Raw genomic sequence first — 23346 nt, 5'->3', positions numbered from 1 at the left:
TGTCCTGGGCTGCAGCAGAAGAGCTGAGTTGCATGAGGTCGAGGAAGGGGATTCTGCCCCTCTACTCTGTGCTGGTGAGACCTCGCCTGGAGTGCTGCATCCATTTCTGGGTCCCAGCACAGGAAATACATCAATCTCTTGGAACAAGGCCAGAGGAGGCCACCAAGATGATTGGAAGGATGCAGCACCTCTCCTATGAGGAAAGGCTGAGAGAATTGGGATTTTTCAGCCGGGATAAGTGACAGCTTAAAGTTAACCTAATCCCAGCCTTCTAGTACATGAAGGAAGCCTACAAGAAAGACAGAGTTGGACTTTTACAAGAGCATGTAGAGGTAGGACAAGGGGGAATATCTTATATGGTCCAATAATTTTGTTTACTTTTCTAATGTAGATGAATTGGTGCATGTGGTACAGCAGCATCCCTGCAATCACAGTCCCCTGAAGGCTGAGGTCATGGGTAGCTTTGACTTGTGTTCTGGCTTTACTCCAGGGAAAACAGGCAATGTCAGGGTGAAGGAGGTGGTGTGTGTGCCTGCCTTTTGTCCAAGTCCAAATTTCTGGAGTGCATATTACAGCCCACGGAGACTGGAAGTGCTCTAAGGTACCCCAGCTTGGACACAGCCTAAAAGACAAGAAAGTTCAGGGATTTTGTTATTTTGTTTTCATTGCTTATCTATATTTGGACCCAATTCAGACAAAAATAGAAAGAAAACACAAGCCCGCATTTGTGTTACCTGCTTTACAAGTCACTGCTTTTAGTAAAAATACATTCAGATGTATTACACAAAGCAAAGAAATAATGTTCCTAGAAATAACTGTAAGGCCTCTTTTTGAGAATATCAATAAGAATAGAAACAAATTAAAATTAAAACAAAGACATATCTGATATAAATTTGACATTTATGAACCATTTTCTTCAGATGCACATTTGACGAATCTGTATGGATCCATCAGAAAAAAAAGCTCCTTCACTCTAGAGGAATAGAGATGAAAAGGTATTATAAGAGAGCGTGAGAGTCACATGAAATGGCACTTAGACCCACAAATGAGAAGTGTGGGCAAATCAACTGAGGACATGTGGCACACGCTATGAAATGACAGCAACAAAATAAAAGATGAGATGAGAGCGATGCAGTGAAAAGAAGGAACTGAACAGCAATGGTTGAGCTTGCTTAGGATGGGCTGGTAGCTGGTGGGAAAAATAATGGATACAGCTGGATAAATTATTGAGTTTTGGATGAATTTTGCAGCTGAGGTGGTGACATAAAATACTTGTCCTCATGGCTATTTTCCTTCATTTATAACCTGGTCTCCCATCCATCTCCAAACATCACTTTCTTTATAGTGTACACTTCTGAAATTGTGCCCCTCAAAACTGGTGAAGTCATTGGAACAATAAAGAAAAATATAGAGTTCTTTCAAGAACTAATAGTTTTGTTATCATGTGTGAGTCAGCTTGTGTGGGAGTTGAAGAGCTTTGTAGCACATTTGTTAACTCTGTGCAGCTAGTGAAGTTTAGTGTTTAAATGAATGCCTATGAAAGTTGTCTCATCCAACTAAATCAATTTATTTTAAGTCTTTGCAACAAATCTGTTTTTACAATCTCTTTGGTATTGGGTTAAATTCCTCAGTGTAAAATGGATTGCATATCAGATTTTGCATATTATGAAAGCTGTACCCACAGTGTTTCCGGGCTTGAGAATATTAATTGGTGGAGTTTAAAGATGAATACAGATGGCAAGCCTATTAATAAATTATGGGTAGGGAAGTACACACCAATTCTTAGAAAAATATTGTATGTGGAGTGTATGGTGTAGTTTAAGATAAGCACGATTTTCATCCCCAAAGAATTTTTATATATATTTGCAAATTAGATCTAATATATGTATGTAATAGAAAAGGATAACTCTGCAGCAGGTTGAAATTGCTCACTTTTAGTGAAAAATAGCATTATTAAGACAGAATATTAAACAACTGGCAGAGTGAGCATCTCTTGGCTGAGGATAAGGAAAAAAACCACAGCATCTCTCTATGCAGTGTAACACTGTGAGGAGGCAGTCCTGTAACATCCAAGCGTGTACTCTCAGAGCTCAGTGCAGACATGCATGTGCTTTGCAGGCTGTGACAGAGACAGTGCAACATTTTATGAGAATATCCTAAGTGCCAGGACCACTGACCAACCAAATGCTGCTGCTGCAGTCCTACCTGGTGATAACCTTGGTCCTGGTTGGGGTGCATGTGGATGAGAAGCTGATGGCAAAATGGCACTCAGAGAAGTCTACTTTGGAGTGTGTGTGTAGTCCAGGAAAGTCAAAAGCTGCTGTGTCACTGAGGTGATGCCAATATGTGCAGAGCATCCTGGCACATCCTCAAGAGAAGAGTACCCTGTGGGTAACTTGGTGTTGACCCATATTGCTCTCCATATATTACTGGGGAACTCTTAAGAGTCATGCAGTGACTTTTGCTTCTGTGACACACAGACAACAGCAAGAACTTGAGTTTAGCTGCTTAAGAAGAAGCCTTTCCTTATGGAAATGTCCTGCAGAAGTTAATCTGGGAAATGAAATTAATAAATTCAAACTAGTCAAATAGTAGTTTTATAAAAGTAGTTCTTAAATTTCACCAATAATTTGGGTGAAGGAGCAGAGGCCTCCTCAGCAACACAAAGCTGAGAGGAGTGGCCGATACCCCAGATGCTGAGCAGCCCTTCAGAATGGCCTGGAAGGCTGGAGAGATGGCCAGAGAAGAACCAAAAATTCAACAAAGGTGAAGGCAGGGTCCTGCACCTGGGGAGGAATAACATGCACCAGTACAGGATGGGGGCTGACCTGCTGGAATCAGCTCTGCATAGAAGGACCTGGAGCACAATAAACCATCCATAAGCCAGCAGTACCCTTGTGGCCAATAAAGCCAAATGTATCCTGGGGTGCACTAGAAGAGCACTGGCAGCAGGTCCAGGGAGGTGATCCTGCCCTTCTACTCAGCCCAAGTGAGGCCATATCTGGAGTGCTCTGTCCAGTTCCAGGTTCCTCAGGATAAGAGAGACATGGAGCTGCTGGAGTGGGTCCAGAAGAGGGCTACAAAGATCATTAGGGGACTGCAGCATCTCTCTTATAAGGAAAGGCTGAGGGAACTGGGCCTATTCAGAGATGACAGAGGGGACCTCATCAATGTCTGTCAGTCTCTGAAGGGAGGGTGTCAAGAGGATGGACCAGGCTCTTCACAGTGGTGCTGAGCACTAGGACAAGAGGCAGTGGGAAGAAAATGATGCACTGGAAATTCTACCTGAATATGATGAAGAACTTTACTGTGCAGGTGACCAAGTACTGGAACAGATTGCCCAGAGAGGTGGTGAAGTTTTCCTCACTAGAGATATTCAAGAGCCATCTGGATACAATCGTGTGCCATGTGCTCTGGGATGGCCCTGCTTGAGCTGGGAGGTTGGACTAGATGACTAACTGTGGTCCTTTCCCATCTGATCATTCTGTGATTTTGAGAAATTTTGGAATTGACTTGAGGAGGAGGAGGGAGCTGATGGATAGAAAGAAAGTTGGAGAGAAAATACACTTCATGCTATGAAATTACAGAAAAACAGATAAATAGAAGTGAAATTTGATATATACTTCTTTCAACCTGAATGCCAGTGTGAAAATTTCCCTGTATATTATAGATGTAGAACATTTCTTGCAACACTTAAATTACCAAGCTCCCATTGGCATAACTTCAGCCTAAATTTTACTCATTTTCTTCACGGGTTCAAAATCTCTTGATCAAATCCAAATCACCTTTTTAAGACTCTGGGATAATCCTTCAGGAATACTTTCAGTAGTTCAGGGCTTTAGTTTGTGCTGCTTTATGATCAGTCTTTTGTATTTCCTGTACCTAATTATGCATTTTAATGAAGCTTGCCTCTATAACGTTCATCTCCCATAGAGATGATAATTTTCACTTAGAATAATTTTAGAATTCTATCAGATGATTAGTACTCTTTAGAATATATAATTTTTTTACTCTGGCAGTTGAAAAGATCATACTTGTAATTTATGCCTGTTTGAGGCTCAAAATCTACCTGAATTTAACCAAGCCAGTTTTAAGTGACACTGTGGAAATCTACCTGCAAATATCCTTTCACATTGACTGAATCTTGGGTTGGATTGATAAATACCAGCACAAACAAAGAGATGCAACCTGGGTTTAAGTGGATCTGACACAGTACATATTTGCAGCGATTCCCCTGTTTTGGTTTGTACATCAGTTTTACTATTGGAATGGGCTTCAGGACCTTCAGCTTTTTCCATTTCACACAGAAAAGAAGCTGACCTTTCAGCAGCAGTGAGTCTGGCTCATATGGATGCCACTACCCACAGTCCTCACTGACTAAGGTAGGTGTCCCATGCTACCAGCCGCAAAAGGGGCAGCAAGCAGGGGATGGGAAGATGTGGTGGTGGCTGGGTGTGATGGTCTGCTTATTTGCACAGGTACAGAGAAGACTGAAAATTACTGAGGGAAAACACAGCCAGCTTAAGAAAGCTCCCATGAATTTCTGACTTAGACCTATCAATGTTTCCAGCTATTTTTAATACCTGCCTTGTGGACAGAGATAGAAATATGAGTTTGATAGCAGCCACAGGTGGTGCCATGGCGTATCCCTTATTGTCCTTGGTCATGGAGGTAGAGGAGGATATTACTACCTGAAGTCCTCTTCAGCTAGGTGGGCAGCTGCAAATAGGGGTGATTGAAAGGAATATTCTTTAATTGATACTCTATGTGTTTGTCGGGAAGGACTGGAACAGCTGGAAGTGTTAACACAGACCCTTTGTAATCCTGCTGGGATCATCATCCCTGAAATAGATTTTCATAATTGGAAGAGTATGAATAACATAAATAAAAGGTGGTTATTTGCCTTGTTTTTCTTCCTTTTTTTTTTTTTTTTTTCCCTGGAGTTTTATACTACAGTTGTGAGCCATCTCTGTTAGTAGTTGGTAGGTAGACTTCTAACTAATGAGCTAATGAACTAATAATTGGTCTTGAATTATTGCTTGAAAAAAACTTCTAGAATTAAAGTACTGAGGATAAGTGTTATTCTTGGTGCTTTTTTTTGTGACTATATCTTTATTTTGCTTGCTTAAGGAAATAAAACGTTACGTGGTAATGGGAATATGCATGTGTGTGAATTATGTTTGTGAAGGTGTATGAATACAGCTACCTTGGTGCCTTAATATTTGTCTGACCAATTTCTACAAAATTTAATGAAGGGATAGAATTCTTACAGTCACTGTGTTCTTAAGCATTCTGTGAAAAATAGAAATCCTTGTAGTGGAAAGAAGCCTTTTAAGGACTTTGCCAAAGGGAAATCTGCTGTCTTTAAAAGACATCAAAGAATCCCAGTGGAAGGCTTCCCCCTTGAGATGTAAGCCAGCAGGGTGTTGTTGGTTCCACTGCAGAGAAAGTGATGTGTTTACTCTATTTGGATAACTCCTGTCCCTTCTTCAAGTCAGGAGACAATTTTTTAGTTAATTGTAATATTAACTTAAAGGGGACTTGAGGAAATTATTTTTTTTTTGGTTGTTTTATTTTGGACAATGCAGAAGTCTAAGTATAAATGGCAATTCTACTTCTTTCCCTTCAAAAGTGTAGCTGAATTAAAAGGTGTTGTGTTAATAGAATTTATTCTGGAGAGAAATCCACCAGTCCAACTTGTGGAAATAATAGGGGCTACATAGTGTTGCTGTCTCCCCTCATAAAAGTGGAGGGAGAATGGATGGAACACAACAGCCAGTGTTCTCAATTATAAAAGTGGAAATTCAGTCATTCAGCAGTCATGCTGGGCTGCCTGAGAGAAAAATTTCAAATGACAACAAGAGATCTGAATGTGATCTGATCTGTGGGAAGGAGAACTCCTAAAACTATGTCACTATCTCACTCCCCCGAGAGTGGATTATCTCTACTAATACTTCTACTGATTACTAATAATGGGAGAGAATGCAGGTTAAGCTTAAATATCAGCTATGAAATATGATTGTTTTAGAGAAGACATACCTGAACCATCTTTACCTTAGGTACCATATGTATAGGTGCTATATATAACAACCAGCTGCTGATAAGTGCCCAGCTGCTGACTCAGAGAAATCATCTGATTCACAGAAGCTATTCCTACAGAATATTCCAACTAGAAGTTGATTCCTATTAATGGGGTGCACCCTCTCAGCCCTTCCAGCTTATTTCTAGCGCAGCTGCCAGTGCAAAAAATTTCATGTTGCAGGAATAGGAATCATTTGGGAACTTTTGATTGCAAAGAAAATCCTCAGAGAAAGTGGAAGCAGCCTGGGACTCACCAAGGTGGATGTATAGTATTTACAGATGGAGGTTGGAAATAATTCTTGAAGGATGCCCAAATAGATTAACTTATTTAGCAATGTCTATTAAAGTTTTGAATAGCTCCAAAGATGGAGGATCCATTAACCCTTAGGGTCCAGTATTTGACAACCCTTGTAGTAGAAGAGGTTTCCTAATCCTAATAGTTAATGGGAATTTTGTATTGTAATACAAATTTTGTATTGTAATGGGAATTTTGTTCCAACTTGTGTCTTCTGCCCTTGGTCACCTGTCTGTACACCTCTGAGAAGAGAGTTTCTGCATCTCCTTTGTACTCTTCCATCAGGTAGCTGAAGACAGCAGTAAAATGCTCCAGTATGCCTTTGTCCAGGCAGATTGAAGTCAGGTTTCTCATCCTGTTCTCATGTCTCTTGTACTCCAGCCATGACCATATTGACTGCCCCTTACTGGCTTTGATCACTATGTCCCTGCTTTTCTTGGACTGGTTACACCTCCTGGACATAGTCCTCCAGACTTAGTGCCAAACAGAGGAAGAACCACTTGATTCAACCTTCTGGCTACACTCCTGTTAGAACAGACTAACGTGTTGATTGTGTTCATTGTACTGCTTACCAAAATACCAAAGTCCTTTTTGGCAAAACTTCAACTTCTTATCACTTTCTTTGTTTACTCAGGTTGTACTGCTGCTTAGGATTGTTACATCTACATTGAAAGATTTGGCTTCTATGCACTTTATAAGATTCCTGCCAGCCCTTTTCTCAAAGCTGTTGAAGTCTCTGCATAGCAGCTCTACCTGCAGCATATTAACTGTTCCTCTCAGTTTGATCATCTCTACATTACTGAGAGTCTTCTGGGTCTTTCATGGGCAGTATTGGTCCCAGCATCAATCTTCAAGGGATGGCTGGTGATGAGCTGCTGGCTGGGCTTTGTACCACCAATCACAACCCTTTTAGCCTGGCAATCCAGACTGTTTTCTCTTCATCATCTGCTTTCCTGGCCAATATCTTACCAACCTGGCCACAGATGACCATAAGAGGAAGATGTTGGCAAAGTTGTATAGATTATCCTACTGCTTTCTTCTTGCCCACTGTGCCAATCATTTCACCATACATGCTATCATGTTAGGCAGTATTTGCCTTTGGTAAATCCATGCCAGCTGTTTCTAATCATGTTCTCTTTTCTCCGTATATTTTTTAACATAAGTTTACATATTTGAATTGTTTCCTTGTGTTTCTGGAGTACATACAAATTAAAGTCCCATTTTTTTCCTAATTAAATGGAATATTGTGAATCACTCTATAGAGACGTTAGCACAAACAACAAGAAACTTTTAAGTATATCAAGAACAGCAAACCTGTAAAGGAAGTGATGGTTTTTGCCAGCTTTTGAAGAATAACAAATAATTATGACAGATGCACAGGCCACCAAAAACCTGAATAATTTCTTTGTATAGGTTCCCTCTTAGAAGGTGTCATAGAGCTCACCATATTGATCTTACTTGTGTCAGGTAATGACGGAATGATGACAAGGAACAACTTTTTAAAGACACTGGTAAAATACCTCCAGGGCTCTGGGGGAGCATCCAGGAAATGCCAAGACACCCAGTAATGAGGATATGGTTAAAGCTTCCTGCAAAAACACATGACCTGGATTGAAACTGATTAAAACCACCACACTATGAAAGAGTATAGTAGCAAATTTGGGGATGATCCTAGAAAAGTCATTAAAACTTATAGTAGTTAAACTGGATGAATTAGCTAGAAATAGTTATAAAACATCCAGATGACATGATATGACACAGCACAAATGACAGTTATATAAAGGAAAATCTTGCATCTGTAGAGCAAGAATATTTTAGATACTTTGACAGAAAAACAGATAAGCAGAATTCATAGTCACCATTTGCTTGGATTTTAAAAGGCATTAATACCTGTTGAAATACTGAAGAAGTAAAGAATTATTAGTGATGAGTTAGTGTGGCTAGATTTAAACAATTAAAAACTAAATTTAAATTAATCTATAATTTAATTTAAGCCAGTAGACTGCAGGCCAAGTAGCCTGTAGCCAGGACAAGTAACAGCTGACATAATTGTTTTATGGTTGAACCCTCCCTCCTCTCTCCCCCTCTCTCCTCAGGAGCAAGAGTAGCTGTTGCCATTCCATTATCTAAGACTCCATAAGCAAAACAGGAGATAAGGAAGCAAAAATGCCTCCTTGGAAAGATAAAGAAAGGAATGCAACAGCTCAGAGAAGAAAAGTGACTGCTGAGGTAAGATGAGAAATTACCAGCTTTAAAGAAAGAACTGGAAAAAAATTGTAAAAGGTGAAGAGAACAGAGGAGTTGTGGATGCTTTGAACTTGTGAATGCTTTGAACTTTAAGGAGTTGAATCTGCATGATCTCTGCTGTAGAGCATCTCCAGTCTCATGACTCACAGGACATCTGGCCAACAGACTAGTGAGAGTTTATTAATAGAGGTTACATGTCACTGCTTAGCTCAGCATAGCTGCGTATGTTTCAGTAAAGCTTGGTGAAGCTTTCAGTAAAGCTTCTTTTTCTCAGCTCTTGATTACCCACTACCCGCATTTATCACTCTGGCATCAGATTTGGCATTTCTGGGTGGGCTTGAAAGTTAAGTTAAGTGAGAAAGACAGGCTCCCATGAGGACTAGGGGTTTGAAGGATCACTGTTTTCTTCTCTGAATGTAAGGAAGGTGCAAGTGCCAAGATAACTTTGTTTTGAAACAGGAGCACTTATCTCCTCATCCATTACTAGAAAATAGATTGGAAATAATGTACATGCCTCCCACCCAGTCAGTTATGGCATGCAAAGAGGCATGTGATACACCTGGTGATACAGCTGGTGTCAGGAAAGGCTTGTAAGAGTCACATCAGACCCTGGGATAACCAGGTGGCCACTGCCTCAGCTAAGCAAAGGGAGGAGGTCAGGATCTGTCTCCATCACTGTCTCTATCTTTGGTTTGTTAATAGATGAAGAAAAAGCAATGTAAGGCTATGAGGGCTTCCTGCCCAAACTGAAACCACAGAAACGACTCATTTTGGATGGTACTGTAAAAGTGACAAAGCTAAGAAATTGGGTATTTTTGTTGGTTTGAAGGTGGCCCAGATTATGATGGAGGGGAAACACCTCATGTGGGGTGAGTGATGAGGACTGTAAGTATTAGCAAAATGATCCAGGAAAAGTTGCTGTTAATATGTGTTCAGGTTGACAGATGGTGGCATTAAAAGACACCTTGGTGGATCAGCCACTGCTAGGATCCTGTTTCAGATTGTGCAGTGAGGCACCAACTCTTGCTCTGCGGGAAAAGGGTGTGCAGTCAGCAAATACCTCCTTCAGCTTCAGCATTCAAGACTAAGTCTTCAAGAGATGGCCTACTCTTATCATCTCAAGGAAGGACAGAGACAAGATAGTATTGCAGACACCAGATCCAACCCTCTCTGATTTAGTGGGATAGTCTGGGATGGAAAGTGGTATGGTGTCACAAGCATATCAACTTAAGATAGAAACTTGACAGTGCCTTAACACACAAATCAGGCAGTTAATATGTGCTAACCCTCAGGGAAATTCAGGAATGAATAAAACCTTGAGGAGATTATGAAGTGGTGCCTGATGGTCTAAGATAAGTGAAGATGTAGTGATGTGTGTTAGGGATATAACATTTATGACCACCAGTTACATGCAAAAGTAATAAACTCACAAGAGGATGTCTAGACTATAGAGCAGGTTGTGAAATGGACCCTTCTTATCCCAAACTTATAATATTTTCACCAACTGACTGAAGTATTTCCAACACACAGGAAGAGAGCCAGCACAGCTGCTCAGAACAACGAAAGGACAGATGTTTCTCTGACAGAAGCTGGCTATGACTTGGGCCTGTATGTCACAGGAGAAATTATAAATTATTATGTCTGGCATTAGGGTTTGCACAAAGGCTTTGCATTGCTGGACATCCCCAGGGAGAACTGCTGAATGCTGAGGATGGCTCTGAAAGAGGTTGTAAAGCAACAAGGGAAAGTCTGAGAAATGAATCTCCCAAAAATCCTAATGCTGGAATGAGGAACTACTGCATCTCCTGGAATAGAAGAGCCTTGAGGATGCTCCATTTGTGATTAGGAGCGTGGCTGCCAAATAAATTACAACCATATGGTCCAACAGACAGATGGATTCAAGGCATGTTAAAGACAGTGTCAGCTACATACCACCAGGTAGCTGAGCATACATTAGAAGCAAATGTTCAAAATATGGATAAAGTAGCATGCTTGTTGCACCTGGCAGAATGAAATATTGGATACTGAGTAACAGAGAGTCAAAGAAAAAAAAACACATGCTGACACTTCAGGGGATGAGACTTCTTAGAAGTATGAAGTAGGCCAGCCTCACCAACTAAATCTAAAAGGGGAAGGAAGGCCAGAAAAACATGTTCTATTTTTCAAATTCAAATGCATGGAAAAGATAATAAAGCTGAGGATTTGACTTTCATTTTGCAGAAAAATCAAAATGTAGCCTGACCAGGACAGAGAAAATGATAAATATCACAGCATCTCTGGCCTTGTTTGAGTGCAAGTTCTTTCAAATTTGTGATTTCGGGGTTTCTCCTGGTTCCTGGTACATGTATACCTGACAAAACTTACATGTCTATGAGAAGTTTGGCAGGAAAGATAATTGTTCCCAGTTGAAAAGACACTCTAACAAATGAGTTGGAATCCAGGACATATTTAAATAAAAGACAGATAAAGAGTAGCACATATTGGTCAAGGCATGAAGGCTACGTGAAAAGATACCGGAAATATGAAAATAAAATTTTAAAAAGTGTGCTTAAACTTGTCCAGCATTTAACACTCAGGCTACATGACACATCTTTTCTGTCTACCCTGAACACAGCTGCTTCCTATATGAAGTCTGGCTGATCCTACTAGTTGGCCATGGCACTGAGAGGAGCAGGAAACAGGGAACTCAGGCAGATCAGTAGCATGAACGCTGGGGCCCCTACAGTGTTGTACAAGATCTCAAAATCCTCTGAACTGAACTGAAGCCAAGCCACAGCACTGGAACAGTGATTCATAGGAGATGTGTTGCCTGTCTGGGAAAAAAAATCAATCCACAAATGAAAAGGTCTAATGTCATTGAAAGTACTGAAAGGATAGAAAGCAAAAACGAAAACACAAACCAAAGTCTCTTGTTCTTGGTTGCAAACAGCACTTGCAGCAGATGCGCTGAGATGGAAACTGTCCTTCCCACTGAGATCAGAAGGATTGTGTTGGATTTAGCTATGGATAAAGAGTGGCAAGCACAGACTTGATGGAAACTATTCACTTTTATCCAGGATCAAGTTCTCAGTTTAATGATTGCCTGGTGTGTAATTTTAAGATCACTCCGCAGAGGTATAAGAAAACAGCATTAGCGTATGTATGAAAAAGATGTGTGTGAAAAAGATGTGTGTTTTTCAGAATAACGTGTGAATATGATTTAATTAATGACATCTCCAATCCAACTGTGTTTACTGACTCAAATGTAGCAGTTATTGGATGTTTTTTTTGCATAAACCACCTGTGTTTTCTGGTGGATTAGTCATTACGTACTGTACACAGCATCAAAATATAATCCTAAATGCAACGGAAATGAAATTGTCTGATGTAAAAGAACTATTAAAACACACAGATTTTCAATAACTATCAGAAATGCCATGGAAGCAGCCAGAATGGCCTTGCTGGTTGTGTACCACAGGGTAGATACTGGAATAAACTGGAAGAAGGAAGAATATCAATGCTGTGGTTTTCTTTGGCTGGCAATAACCCACAGTTGCTGGAGTCTTGAATGCCTCTGTCTTGGCCACCAAGAAGTATTGGCTGAATAGCTGGACACCTCCCAGTGAGCCTGAAATGCCACAGACACCTGCCATGCCAGGCCTTGGTGCTGATAATAGCCTCATTTATTAAGGGAGGGCCTTCAAGGAAGGTGGGACAAACAGATGGTAGCTGACATGGGTTGCAGTTAGTATAATAACATTTTTATTGAGAATTTTTCTCTTGCAAAATCAAGCATAGGTGCTGCTATGTGCTGCATATGTGACACAAAGAACAGAACAGGAAACTGGAGGAAAATGTCCCTAGAAAGACAGAGAAAGTAGTGTAACAGCTGAGAGAGGAAAAGCTAAACTAAAGAGAGCCTCAAAAACAAACATGGGAACAAAGTCAAAAGATCCAGAAGAAAGAAGCAGTGAACACTTTGAACTCAAAGGAGCTGAATCCACTTAGATCCCTGCAGGTGACCACTGCCAGGCCCCAAAGCCTCTCAGGATGTTTGAGTAAGAGATTGGTGAGATCTGCTACGAAACAGTGCTTGGGTTATTACAGTTATGGAGGTATTTTGTGAAATTAATTTGTCTCTGTCTCAGGTGTGTAGTGCCTGCTATGCAGATTTACCATTTTAGTAACAAAGGCTGATTCTGCTCTCAAAGCCACTTAAGTCTCTGGAATAATACAAAGACAAAGGAGAGTAATTAATATCAGAACCTGTGCTGCATCAGTTCTTCTAACTTCTGTGAAATAAAGAGGATTTTGAAAGTGTCATGAGTTTTCAGCACAGAATGCATTCATTTCGACTGATGTACTAAAAAAGGGACAGTTTATAACAAAAAACTACTTATTAATTATTGAATGCAAAAATTACCTATTGTATTGTGTTGTGTTTAATTCTCTTCTGTCTGCTATCAAAGTCCCTGAATAACTCTTGTGGTTATGCCTTTTCTGAAATACATTTGATATTATATCCATGACTGTATTTTTCTCTTTGTTTAACTCATTAACTTTCTGTTTTGCCTTTTAGACCAATTTTTTTTTCCTGAGATTGTTCCAGTGTGGCTTTTCTGCAAGCTTTGTCTATGGAAGATAATTTAGGGTTTTCAGAGTGAAAATTCAGTTTCATTGCTTAAAGAAGCCTTGTTATAAAAAAATGACTGGTATTTTCATCCACTTTGGTTATTAAACAAATCTTCTGGGGATTATATAAATTCAGAGATTCTTGCACTTCTGCCAGAACCATGGTACACTTCCAGTGGGTATATATAACTCTTTAATGCCTAGAACGCAGCTGGATATGTTGGGTTTACAGATACCCAGAGTCTAATGCACATTATCTGCTCCAACACCAATTTGTTCTTTTGCCATAACTCTTCTTACTAGACTGTTATACAATAAAGAGCCAGGTGCCAACAATCTTAGTGATGATGCCCCAGCTAAATCTGCTTTAGATGAAAGTGCACCTGCTAGAAGTATTTCCCAGGACATGCAATCATTTAGCCTATAAATTCAAATAATGCTTATTCTCTTGGTTAAATTACACCTAGCAGTTTAGTCAGATACATAAAGAAAAGTTGGTACATATGCCAAAAATTAACAAATTTGAGTCTCTGATCACAGATACAGATTTTACAGCCCTGGAACAACATGAATTCCAGTGGAGTTACTTCAGATTTATACCATTTAAGCATGAAAAGGTTTGGAATCACTTGTAAGGATTTTCTATTATTATCTGGAAAAATATTTACCAAGAAGTGTTCTCCTGCTGTTTTATTGAATTGTATGCAGTAGTAATGGATATGTGCCTTCTGTCTCGAACCCTAGTTTTCAGATTTTAGGGCTGGATAACTTTCTAACCATGAACTGTTTCAGAGCTAACCAAGTGAAAGGCTGTTGGTGCTGTAGGGAAATTTTATTGCAATTAATGGATGCAAAATTTCTACCTTCACTGAGCAATGGCATGGTACCAATCACCAGAGGCAGTCTGTCTTTTGTAAGAGCTTTTGTTGAATAGTTGCCACTTAGGCCTGGAGTACAGCATTTAAAGTCTAAATACTTCTTCTTGTGACCTTGTATAACTCATATGTTGCTCTTTAGAAATCACCCCCTTGAAGAGCTTGTTTCTTTTCACTGGATATAAAGTGCTAAATTAACTTTAGGTGGTGAAAGTACACACTTGTGTTAAAAGTGGCTGGGGTGTAGGTGCCTTAGAGAATTTAAGGATTACAAAGGACTTTGTTTGCAGATCTGTTCAAATCCATATTCTGGATGACGGAAACTTATTGTTGTCACATACCCATGAACATTATATCATCTTATATTATTGCCTGCAAAGTCTTATACTAACCAGGGTTGCTTAACTAGTACTCCTGTTGGGATGTCCAGGAGAAAAGAGGAGCTGGATGGCTGACAGACTGGTTTATTGTCTGAAGTCCTATTGCTATCATAATGTCTGTGATTAAAAGTAGTCCCACTCTCACAGGCAGTTGTTTTCTATCTGAATTTGAGAGTTTTGTTTTTAAGCTTAAATCCAGTTTTATGCTGTGTGCACAGTAGGCAATAATAGGTCTTCTGGAATGGTCTTATCTAATGGCATAATTAGAATTTTAAATACAATGGTTCCTTTTTCAAACCATTAGAGTCTTCAAAAGTCTCTCCTTACTTTATTATGAATAAAACTGTGCGAGGATGAAGTAACAGCACATTTTCAGAAGCTGTGAACACAGTTTCTGAATAAAAGAGAATATAAATATAATAGTAATTTTTAATGATACAGAACTAATTAAAAATTAATAAATGGTTTTATTAACATAATTTTAAGTAAGTGTATCATGGCTTGATCTATTAGTCAGCAGAGAATGTGCTTTTGAGACATACAACCTCTTCTGCTGAGTAGTTGGACCAGTCTGTCTTCTAGTTAGTTTTACCATGCTCTTTGTTTCCAATGTCTGCAGGATTATGGGGGTCTGCTATGCCTAAAGAGGCTTTTCTGTGTGGGGTTGGCCTTTAAGAACAGATGCTCCTTTAGATTTTAGGCCAGCAAATATAAAATCTGAGTGGCCCAAAGTGTCTTTTTGACAGTACTGGAACTAGAAGTGAAGAAGTAGATCCAGAGTCATGGAGTCAAACCTGATACTGTGCAGCAGCTTTCCCTTAGCTACATCCAGCAGATCCTGGGCAGAGTTGAGAATAAAAAAAAAGAAAGCAATAATCATGTTAATACTGGTATTATTGCCTGTTCTTTTGGCACTTAGCTTTCCTCTTGGAGAAAAGCCAGCTCATCTTCTGGTTTTTTCAGTGTTATTGATTCTCTTGAGATACTACATACTCAGGTCAGTCTTTGTGATTTGTGTTAAAGTGGTGGAGCTGAGAGTAAATCTATTAATTTATTTCAATTTAGGAAGTAAGAATCTGAACACTTACTGCTGTTGCTGAATCAGTAAGCAGAGGTTAATAAATGTGCCACTCTGCAGATCTTTTTGCAGACAGCACCTGGAATAATCTTACAGGTATTTGTAGGACATTAAGTATGAATGAATTGCAGACTTTCAGGTAACAGTGTGGAAGAAAACAGATAATTCAGGGGTTTTTGTTGTAGTTCTGAAGCTGGAGACTTGAAACCATTTTGGAGTGACTAATTTTGCTGTGAAAATAAACATGTTTCAGTTGCAGATCAGGGTGATTTTGAGAAACAAGTTTAGCTGCTGCAGAAAGGTTGTATCTGCAAGAGTTATAAAAAATACATCATACACTGGAGACCAGAAGTGAACTGTTACAAAGGTGAGAAATAAAATGAGTATGCCAGGAATGAAAAAGGTTATAGTCTGGCCGGAAGGTAAGTGTTGAGTGCTCTAGGCATCTGCACAGTGCAGATGGGACTGATGTGTTGTAAGCTTTTGTACATAACATCACAAAGTTTATTGCTATATAATTTTTTTTTGGTGAGTACTGTTAGCAAAATTCACAGGTGGATTCAAGAGAGAAGTAGATTTGTTCAGAGAGATAGATGTGATGGTGATGGTCTGAAAATTGTCAGTAAGAGAAAAACTGGGAGGAGGGACAACTTAGTGAGGGGCACAGAGCTGCAGGAGAGACTGGTAATTGGAAGGCTGTCAGTGACTAAGAGTTAGAAGAATGAAGCTAAGCACAGTATGACTTTTTGGAAAAACAGTTAGTGACACCATTCCAGATTCAAACCTGGGAGACTTCAGCAGTGCCCATCAGAACAAGTGCTAATTAACAGATCCCACCTTGCTCTAACTGGAGCAGTGTAGAATTCACCCATTTCTTGTCTCCTGAGCTGAACACCAAACAGGTGACTGTGACTGCAGTGATATTTGTTATTAGCTAGTACAGCTGGTACAGCCTTTAGACAATAGATCTGGTGCGTGTGACGATCCTGTTTAGGTCATGCTTAAAAGATGTGATGAGGGAAAGAACCTGGGTACTATTACCTGTTTTGTCTAATAAAATAAAGCTGATACAAATGCAATCTATCTTGACTACTCACATAATTTGAGTCTTGTATGATTTGATTTTGAAAGCAGAAACGGAGGTAGAAATAGAAGACAAACAGGAAAAATTAAAAGGGAAAAGCATGAACAATTAAAAATGTGGCTCTAGCATTTTTATTGGAAAATTAAGCAAATTAAAGCTCAGTCTGGATTTTTGAAGGGATTCAGAGACCTCACAAAATTGCAGAAAGTAAGTGTTTTTATTAAGGTAATGGGAATCATTATAGTGTGGTTTTGGGAAGCATTGCTGAGTTTGCTTAAGTGCAAACTAGATAAGAGAGGATGTATATAAGAGCTTAAAGAGATCAAGCAGTGATATAGGCAGGGGATATCAAAATTATTTAGGACTGTCCAGCTTTTCCAAATACTCCTTTGTGACTAAAAGGAGAATGAGGAGGAGAAATACAGCCAGTTAGTATGGTCTTATTCGTCAAATCACTAAAACTAGAAGCATCTGTTTGGAATGGGAAATACACTTGGAATGACAGAGTTGTGATTTTAATAATGCATCAGCTGGAAAGTGGAGTTATCATGGCTGAGGGTTAGCAAGTGGAAGGACAAAACAAGGCTGGGGGAAAGAGTGGCTATTCTACACCAGTCGATCTGAATGAAATTCCATTAGGGTGTTATTTAACTAAAATAAAAAAAAAAATACCCATAGGTTGCCTTGTAATTCTGGCCTAATTCAGGATTTTGTTACCAAAACCAGAAGTTAATCTCTTTAAGCTACTGTTTTTCATCCCAGTTTATAGACAAGCTAATAAAAACTTTTGTGTTAGTGACTCCCTTGTCCAAAGGTGAACAAAACTGCAACAACTAACTTAAACGCAGACAAAACAGGAACTTTGTTGTGCAGAAACATTATTTATATTTATTTCTTTGTTTAAAATACCTTAAATATATGACAAATTGTCAATATAAAAACCATTAAGGGAATTAGAAGGTTATGTATCTGTTCTGTACACAAATCTGTCTCTTTGGTTGTCATGCTTTAGGATAGTCTAGACAGCAGAGAAATCTTTTACCTCTTAAATATTACCTGACCTAGTAGGAAACATGGAGAGGGAAAATTCTCACTGTTTGGATGGTGTTTGCTGCTTGAACTTCCATCTCTGTCTTATCTAAGGAAAGATACAGTATGTTGGATGAAAAACACCTGCGGACAGGACCTGAGCCACAGGCAGATAATTGGACCTTGGGGACTGGATTAGTGAGAATGGCAAGTGATGTGAAGAATGTGAATGATTTCAGGAGAGTGCTTGGTGGGACAGAGGAAAGTTAAATTTCTTGGTGAAGGTGTAATGATGTTGAACAAGCACAGTGTGAGGTTGTGTGAAGATACCTGGTGTTCTTGCCCTCAAAAAGGCAACATTTCCTGAAGCATTCTCACTTAGATAAGCTGTTTATTAAATGTAGTGTGTGCAGCTTGGGAAATACCCTGTAAGAAATACTTCTGTACTTTGTAAGAACATTCCCTTATTGTTCCCTAACCTGTTGTCTTCACTCCAAGCTCCGACCTGGACCTCTCATTAATCACAGTTGAAGAGTTTTGTAGTTCTCACATTAGAGAAGGAAGTCAGGGTTTTAGTTCTCAACAATCTTCTCTTGTTCATAAATATTATTGTTAATTTTGTGGGGAAAAGGAAAAATAAGTTTCTACTTCTCTCTCTCCTTGACTAAACTTGTTCCTTTTGGTGGAGTGCAGATATCAGCAATAGTAACGGGAAAAGAAAGTTCAACAGTTGTGTTATTCAAATTTCTTTCAACAATTGTGTTACTCGAAAAAAATTAAACCCCAAATGTTTGCAAAACAGAACAGTACAAAAATGCTAAAAAAGCATCAACCATGAGACAAGGTAATATGCAGAACTAGGTACGTTCTGCTTTTGGTTGCACTGAAAGTTCTGAATGACGAAACTGATTTCAGGTTACTCCAGATTTTCCTTTTTATGAGAAAGAATAAACTCTAGCACATTTATTAAATCAGTTGCCTTTCTTATGGTATCAAAATTCAAATATTAAAATGCTCTGGTTTTAGGTCTTATAAATTCCTGAATGTGCAGAATTGAACACACTGAGCTGGAATTTAGAGCATGACAGGTGCAGATTTATGAATCTAATAGTATTGCGATCTTAGATTTAGTTTTTGCTGTTGATTGAACTAAATACTGTTAAAATATTGTATTGTTATGTATATAAGAATGCTTCTTTAAACTAATTTGCACTGCTGAGCTGACAGGTACTTAGCATATCAAAGCAGCAGTATGGTTGTAATAGTCTGTTTAAATTAAACTGGGACAAAACCAGAAAATAAAAAGAACATGTATTTTTCTTGAAAGGTCTGCATTTTTTAAATCTCAGATCTAAAAAGTATTTCCAAAGCCAGTGGTAAATTGAGGATATTCTGTGCTATAAGAAGTCATTTTTTTGGTTGCATGAGTCTTCGTCCAAAAACTTTTTGAAGTTTCACAATGAACTCTACAAAGAGGCTTTTCTATTGAAATCTAATGCATTCTGTCACATATTTTGCCTAAAGAATGAGTACTTGGCTAACCATAGCCAGAGGCAGGACAAAGGAAGACATGTACAGTTACTTTAAGTGGAAGTGAATGACTACTGACTGCCCAGGCATGGGATGGGCCGGAGAGCTCCGCTCCGGCTGAGGCACGCTAGCAGGGTTCTCGTTCCCTGAAGATGTCCTTTGTGACCCTTCTCCTTTCACTCCCTTTGCCCAGGGCAAGAGGCCCCAGCAGGCAGGAGCAAGAGCAGGGGAAGAAGGCAGATCTGGAGGCAGGGGCTTAAACAGGGCTCTCTGTGCTTCCCCAGCAGCGATGGGGGAGAGAGCAAAAGCCTTGGCTTGCATCTGCTCCTGAAGGGGGGCTGCTGTCGAGAACAGCCCTCTGCATGCTGAGGAAAGAGATGCCCTCCTGTGCAGATGAAGATGGCAGAGAGCATTTCTGCTGTGGTCCCTGCATCCTCTGCCAGTCCACGCAAACAACACAATTTGTCTGTTCTCCAGATATTTATTTTTTGAGTGGAGAGGAGGGCTGAGCACTCACAGGACAGCAAAGCAGAGAAATTAACAGGATACTTATAGAATTAATAATGTCATGTGAAACTGCTCCTGATTTAGTTACCAGATAAAAAGTGGCTGAATCAATTAAACAGCCATCAAACAACCCATTGCCTGGTTGGCCTCAGTGACTATAGTTTGCATGAAATCCAGTTTTGAATGCACAGACGTCACTCTTGTAAAGATCATTGACCCAGTTAGTGCAAACTTGAGCTCCTGTTGTCCCTCTTAAGAATTAGACTAACAAGGAAATAGTGCTTTTCTACCTATGCATCATCCCATTAGTTCAGATTTTGGATTTGAGTTCTTTCTAAAAATTCTGGAAGATGCCTACATTTTAATGCTATAAATTTCTTCCTGAAAGGAGAGATGGGGATTTGCAGGTGCACATTGTGTGTACATATCAGCGAGGGAGAGGCGGCTGGTTCATCACACAGGTGTCTGTGCAACGCAGCAAACCTCTCAAGTTGGTGGAATCATATTACATTGAGCATTGTGCAGTGCAAATGAGCTTTCTTTCCTGGGAAAATGGGAGGGTTTTTTAGTACCTAGATATTTAAGTGGGATTTTTTTGGAAGTCAGACCAACAGGCCGTGTGAGCACAGGCTGAAAAAGGGATGTGAGGTGCAGGCAGCTGCATCTGTACTGTTGTAATTGCTCATCCTTTCACCTTGCACATGCTTAGTATATTGTAAAAATAATTGTAAAATAGTAACAATTTCTTCCATCTCTCTTCCCCTGTAAAATGCTGAGTGACAAAGTAGTGTCTGGAGAGCAGTCATTTTTGTGGATGAGGAGAAGAAAGGAAGATCAGCGAAAACACTGATGTAGGGGCATTATCCTTATTTCACCTTGGTGTTAACAAAAGCTTTAACAAGCCTGGAGTCTGAGTGCAGAAAATGTGCTGGTAAGTGTGTGACCAGCCTAAGTACATCTGCTGCTGCAGCTGGGTGGGAAAGCAGGAGCTGCTGGAGGTTGCAGTGTTTCCCCTGTAATGGTTCACGTTGCTGGGGCTGTTGCACTCAGCAGTAGCAGAGCATGGCTGGGGAGAAAGCAGGGCACCAGCAAGGAGCAAAGCCCTGGGATGGTTCTGTGGCTTAACCCCAGTAGACAGCAAAACAACACACAGCTGCTTAATAGCTCCCCCACTCCGTCGGATGTAGGGGAGAATCAGAAGCGTAAAGTGAGAAACTTGTAGATTGAGACAAAGGCAGTTAAATAATATATAACACCACCCCACCCCCACTGCTCCCACAATAAAACAAAGGAAGTAAATAACAACAAAGAAGAAGGGACCCTCCCTCTCTTTCTCCCCCAAAGGAACACAAATGATGCAAAAGCAAACAATTTCTCACCACAAACTGGTTGGTGCCCAGAGCAACATCAGTCTCTACCAACCTCCACCTCTGCCCAGTTTTATTGCTGAGCGTGATTCTCTATGGTTTGGAATTTTTCTCTGGGCAGCTGGGAACAGCTCTCCCAGCTGTATCCCCTCCCAGCCCCTTGTACGTCCCCATGCTCCTCACTGGTGAGGTGGAGTGAGAAGCAGGAAAGACCCTGACTCTCTGTAAGCCCCTCTCTGCCACAGCTAAAACATCCCTGTGTTGTCAATGCTTTTCATCACCTATCCAAAACACTGCCCCACACAGCTACTGTTAAGAAAATTAACTCTACCCCAGTCAAAACCAGAGCAAATTGTTAGGGATGTGGAACCATTGCATTGGGCCAAACCAGTGTTCCTGTCTTCAAGGGACAGGTTTCAATCTCTTGTGCTTTGTTGTGTAGGAAAAAGAATAAGTCAGTACTTGCTCCAACACAGGTCCTGATCCTTCAGCCAAGGCTTGCACAGATCACTCCCCTGCAGGTGGTGACATTTTTTAATGTATACAGGTAAAGGGAAGGGGAGAAAGTGTAATTAGAAGAAAAAAAAGATGAAGGAGATCAAAGTAATATAGTATTTTTTTTTTTATGGCTTTGGTAATGAGAAAAGGGGAAACAGAGATTATATATATGAAACACTTTGACAGTTTAAAAACTGTTAGCCACATCTAGTGAGACTGCTTAATTTTTAGTACTAATCGCAAAGCAATTCCCAGAACAACAGTTCTCTGAGCTGCAGTGGTACTCTGGGGGTGCTGCTGCTGCTGTTTGTAACAATATTACTATTTTTTTTTTTTTTTTTTTTTGCATCACTCCCCATTTATTGTGATACTTGCTGTGTGTGATGAGAACAAGGGAGATTCCCATTTGGAGTAGCTCATGAATGTCTTGCCACAACTCAGCCAGCTCTCCCAAGGAGCAGCTGCCTCCTCCATCCCCTCTTGTGTTGATAATTCAGCAGTAACCAACTTTCACCCAGAGTCAAAGGCAGGTGAGGGACAGATCACTGATGACTTTTTATGCAATGAAAAATACCCAAGAAAGAAATGTGTATAAATTACTATCCTTTCCCAGGACTTTACACAATGCTTCATACAATAGTTGATAACATTAGGTGAAAGTAGCACAATTTGAGAGGAAAGCACCCGGTTTTGTAGCATTGACCTTTTTCCTGTAGTATAGGATTTTGTAGAAAGTTGGTTGAAGAAAACTTTTATCTGCCTTTTACCCTGAAGCAAAAATAGACAGAAGAGTTGGTACATTACTTTTCTTTTACCTTTATACTTTGTTATCAAAATGTTATAATGCAGCATGCACTCACATTTTTTAATGCAGGCATCTTGGCATGGATCCATTTATAAACTGTAAATGCAAAGCTCACATTGAAGGAAATGGGGTTTGAGATGTCTAGGATCAAGCACACTCAGCTCTTGAGTAGATTTGCTGATTTATATGAGAACTAGCATTTGTTTGTGTGTCCAACCACTGCCTTTTTTGTACAAAAATAAATTTATTCTTAAGCACATATTTTATCTTCTTTCAAAAATTTATAGCTGTCAAAATCCAGGCTGCACTCTAATGTGGTCCTCACTATGTCAGTCTTTCCTGTGGGTTAACATGCACATAAGTATCCACAGAAGGAGAAACCCCAGAATTTTCTGCTCTCCCACATTTACTTGCTACAACTGAGTATTTACCCCAAAAGGTTCTGTACTGGACAGCTTTGATTACAAACATGAACATCTGAATCCGTTCCACACTGGGCCAAACTGAGAACCAGTATTAACTCCAGATTGTCTATTGGGTTTGGGAAGAAGGTGGTTTCTTCCTTTTCTAGAGAGAAGTTGATTTGCTTTCAGTGTAAAAATGTGGAATGGTACAAAAATTTCTTGGGCTGTGCTTCTTGCAACAGATCTGAATTTGGCCTAGTGTGCAAACACAGTCTTAGATTGAACAGGAAATCCTTGATTAGTCTATGCAATTCCTTGCTTTCAAATGAAAACAGGTTATAGAATGTATTTAATAAGCTTCAGTTTACCCCAATTATGCAATTTCTCCCCCACTCTAATATTAGGAACCTTTTCTTCTAATGGCTCAAAATGTTCTTCTAAATCCAATTTTACGTGTTCAGGAACAATTTATACCCATTTGTTCTCATGCCACCATTTTCCTTTAGCTTAAATAGCTCTTTCTTCTCCGTGTGTTTACCTCCCCACAACATATTT

The 23346-nt window shown here is 39.7% G+C and overlaps 1 long non-coding RNA gene across 1 annotated transcript; it reads left to right on the top strand.

The window, feature by feature from the left end:
- Window positions 1-2160: 2160 nt before the first annotated feature.
- On the top strand, window positions 2161-21920 carry LOC146768430 (uncharacterized). The gene is made up of 3 exons (XR_014952997.1): window positions 2161-4382; window positions 8473-8605; window positions 10154-21920. It is a non-coding gene; the product is annotated as an uncharacterized LOC146768430 (long non-coding RNA).
- Window positions 21921-23346: the final 1426 nt, after the last annotated feature.

The sequence above is a fragment of the Lonchura striata genome, chromosome 2 (genome assembly GCF_050655825.1).
Source record: "Lonchura striata isolate lonStrDom1 chromosome 2, ASM5065582v1, whole genome shotgun sequence".
NCBI classification, from domain to species: domain Eukaryota; kingdom Metazoa; phylum Chordata; class Aves; order Passeriformes; family Estrildidae; genus Lonchura; species Lonchura striata.
The sequence above is the reverse complement of the archived record's forward strand: the minus strand, read 5'-3'. Positions and strand labels throughout refer to the sequence as shown.